We start from the raw sequence: 4,569 nt of genomic DNA, 5'->3' as shown, positions 1-4,569 counted from the left end.
TAGTTACACACCTGACACACACACACAACTCTGTTACACACATAGCTACACACCTGACACACACACACAACGCTGTTACACACATAGCTACACACCTGACACACAGTACACACTGTTACAGAGACATAGTGACAGATCTGACTCACACAGATGTAATGTTTTCCTGGAGTAAGACGTTGGAAACTGCAAGTCAAAGCATGAACCATAAAAAACTAAAATAGCCGCCAATCGGCTCATGTTAAGTTTCATCCCGCCTCCGAAACATTCACTCTGGGCTCAGTTTAAACGATCCATGGTGCAAGTGCTTTCAGGACGTCCAAATCCAAACTGCTAGTTAAAAGACACACAATGTGGGCGCAAAGTAAGGCACAAGGCGCAAAGGGGTTGTACTGAGTCCCTTAATTAATCATATGTGTGTTTTGGGCGTAACATGAACTCAACCAATCAGAGTGTCATCTCTGCTATTTAAAAGGCAGATTCGGCAAGTTGGAGAAACGAACGGTTTTCTGCTGAGGAAACGGATCTGCTCGTGTGCGAGGGCGATGTGTGTGTGTGTGTGTGTGTGTGTGTGTGTCTGTGTGTGTGTGTGTGTGTCGGGTGAAGGTAAGATGCCTTTGCAGTTTATTTTCATGACTTTTTGCTGGGCTGTGCTTTTTACATATTTACTGTGTTTTTCTTGGTTGTAGGTTGTGTATTTAGCAGTTGGCAATGTGTGATGATGGTTAACGGGACATGCATGCTGCACATTTGGCATTGCGTAATGGTGAAAGCATATGGCAATTTGGCAACAAAATACATATCAGAAACGAAGTAAAGTGCATATTTTCATAGTAGTTGATCCTATTTTTCTATTTTGCATGGTTTTGTGTGTGTTTGAGAGAGAGAGAGAGAGAGAGAGAGAGAGAGAGAGAGAGAGAGAGAGAGAGAGAGAGAGAGACATGCAGGAAAATATTGCGCCAGGAAACTAGCAATGACACTTGCCGGTTCACACCATGTAACCGGATCATCCTGGGTTCAAATCCAGACCAGGACCTTTGTCACATGTCATCCCTCTCTCTCTCTCCCAACCTAACCTCTCCACTATTAACTATCTAATAAAGGCAAAATGCCAAAAACATAAATAAAAACCTACATAAAAACATAAAATAGAACAAATACATCACAAAATCCAAAGGCTCAAGCTTGTGTGTGTGAATGTGTGTGAGTGGATCTCATGGACAGATCGGCTGATATTGGGGGGAGTAAAAACCTGTAACTCAGTCGAATCCCTCAGCAGAACTATGTGCAAAGTTAGGAAACACGACACACACCAGTCACTTAGTGCTTTAGAGCCAAAGGGGCGTAAGTGACCTTTTCCTAATAGCAGAGCAAAAACAAAACATTAAATGACGACTTTCATTCAAACATAACACAGGAAACATTCATACGTTTAGAGAGATTAAGATCCATAGACTTGGCATTCTCTAAAAAGCTTTAAAGTGCAGTTTCCCTTTTTACACCCAGTTGAATCCAGGGATTTCACTCAAGTCTTTTGGATTTTCCCTTTTATTTCAATTGTCCTTTTGTCCATCAGATAGAGCAACAAGGGCTTTCCAATGACATAAAACTCAGTTTCAGCCAAAATGTCACTTTCACACCAAACCCTGGAAATGACCAGCAACCTGTTTGTAGTCAAATACTGGTAAATGTCTGTCGTAGTTTCCTTTCCTGGTGGGAGCCCTTTTCATCTCTAAACACACACACACACACACACACACACACACACACGGTTTGGAAAACTAAGGGGACTAGATGAAACTTTAAGGGGGAAATTAGGTAAAGAAGACAAAACTACAGGCTGAAGTATTAAATAAGAGAGATGTCAGATAAGAGAGGCGATGGTTTCTGAACTCATTCTGAGAGAGAGAGAGATGAGTCAGAGAGAGAGAGAGAGAGAGAGAGAGAGAGAGAGAGAGAGACAGAGAGAGTGACAGAGAGAGAGCGAGTGAGCGAGAGAGAGAGAGACAGAGAGAGAGACAGAAAGACAGAGAGAGAGAGAGAGACAGAGAGACAGAGAGTGACAGAGAGAGTGAGCGAGAGAGAGAGAGAGAGACAGAGAGAGAGACAGAGAGAGAGACAGAGAGAGAGCGAGTGAGCGAGAGAGAGACGGAGAGAGAGACAGAAAGACAGAGAGAGAGAGAGAGAGAGACAGAGAGAGTGACAGTGACAGAGAGAGTGAGCGAGAGAGAGAGAGAGACAGAGAGTGACAGAGAGAGAGAGAGAGAGAGACACGTTGGAGAAAATGAATGAGACATTTGCAGCAGTGTATCATAGACTCAGTTCACACTGAGGAAAGCCTTGTGCTGAAACTCTGCTGGTGGATAAACATCACACAACTAACAGAAGAGCATGCAAATGTCTTTTTCCTTTTTCAAACAGAATGTGGAAGTTGGCAATCATTAACACAGAGATTTCCTCCTGCTGCAGGTGCTGAAGAATTGAAATGTTTCAGCAAAGGAAAAGATAAAATAATGAAACATGGCTTCCAGAGAGAGAGAGAGAGAGAGAGAGAGAGAGAGAGAGAGAGAGAGAGAGAAGAGAGAGAGAGAGAGAGAGAGAAAGAGAGAGAGACAGAGGGAGAGAGAGAGAGAGAGACAGAGAGAGAGGGAGAGAGAGAGAGAGAGACAGACAGACAGAGGGAGAGAGACAGAGAGAGAAAGACAGAGGGAGGCAGAGGGAGAGAGAGAGAGAGAGAGAGGGAGACAGAGGGAGAGAGAGAGTGAGGGAGAGAATGAGTGAGGGGGGAGAGAGAGGGGGAGGGACAGGGAGAGGGAGAGAGAGAGAGTGAGCGAAAGAGAGAGACAGAGGGACACAGAGGGAGAGAGAGAGACAGAGGGAGAGAGAGAGACAGAGAGAGAGATGGAGAGAGAGAGAGAAAGAGAGAGACAGAGGGAGACAGAGGGAGAGGGAGAGAGAGAAAGAGAGACAGAGAGAGAGAGAGAGAGAGGGAGAGAGAGAGTGAGGGAGAGAGTGAGTGAGGGAGGGAGAGAGAGGGGGAGGGAGAGGAAGAGGGAGAGAGACAGAGGGACACAGAGGGAGAGAGAGAGACAGAGAGAGATGGAGAGAGAGAAAGAGAGAGACAGAGGGAGACAGAGGGAGAGGAGAGAGAGAAAGAGAGACAGAGGGAGAGAGACAGAGAGAGAGAGAGAGGGAGAGAGAGTGAGGGAGAGAGTGAGTGAGTGAGGGAGAGGGGGAGGGAGAGGAAGAGGAAGAGAGAGAGAGAGTGAGAGAAAGAGAGAGAGACAGAGGGAGACAGAGAAAGAGAGAGAGTCGACTTGATGCTGTTGGGAGTTTTTCTGTCGTTTAGCGCTTCGCTTTCTGCTGCGGTTTAGAAACACACTTTCTCTTTGGCACAAATGACTCACTGCTGCCCTCCAACACACACACACACACACACACACACACACACACACACACACACACACACACACACACACACACACACACACACACACACACACACACACACACACACACACACACACACACACACACACACACACACACACACACACACACACACACACACACACACACACACAGGACCTTCTATTAGTTTATCTTAAAAGATATCTGTTATCAAAGGAAGTTTCTGGAGAGAAGGCAAAACAGAAAATGAATGAGGGAGGAACATTTTCAGGTTGTTTTTAGGTTGGAGGCCCATTGGTTTATAATGGGAGACTACTGTGTTCTTGTTTCTACAGGTGTACAACTCATCAGTGTGTGTGTGTGTGTGTGTGTGTGTATCATGTCATTACACCACACATTTCCTCCTGCTATTACCCAGAACGGATTAACCCGACACTGTAAATAAACACAAGCCCACTTCCTCTTCCTGGTTAGCTCAGCCAATAGGAGTGCTGAAAATCAACAACCAACAAAACCCAGTTCCTAGAAACCCAGCATGGGTTATGGTATGGTTTCCTGGCTCAAACACGTTGCTCAAATTATTCACATTATTTGTTTTAACCTCCTGGGAGTGCCAGGCGGGTGGGGTTGATGCACTGAGAGTTTAATAAATCGCAGTAGAGATTTATCTGTGATTGACAGCTTATCCAACACTATATGAATCATCCCGACACAGTGAACCCCACCCATCTGGACCTTCAAGCGGGGTAAAACGAACACTCAATATTTTTTGGCAAAAACTACTTGGACCCCAGTCAGGTTGGTGGAAGACGGTGACATGAAATTTCACAGTACGATTATCTTGACCAAAATTATCTTGATATACGATATTATCTTGATAATTACTAAAATGATGAAAACCTTAAAAACAGTACTGTAATATGCTTCAGTTACATAGAAACGAATTAATTATATCACAATCACAAGACATTTGACTTTTTTCTTAAAAAAAACTAAATGATAAAATTCTGGTTTAGCTTCTAGAAACTGGAAGGAGAGTTTCAAACGACACAAATCAAAATCCAAAAAACAAATCTAAAATAAAGTCAAACATGTCTCAAATAAATCTTCATCCACATAAACTCAGTCAGTAACATGAATATGAGAGTTTATTAGAAGAAA

This window comes from Centroberyx affinis, unplaced genomic scaffold (genome assembly GCF_046629955.1).
Source record: "Centroberyx affinis isolate AG114_WGS23_722 - 3 ecotype Tasmania unplaced genomic scaffold, CSIRO-AGI_Caff_v1 ptg006320l_1, whole genome shotgun sequence".
Lineage (NCBI taxonomy): Eukaryota > Metazoa > Chordata > Actinopteri > Beryciformes > Berycidae > Centroberyx > Centroberyx affinis.
Note: the sequence above shows the minus strand (reverse complement) of the source record.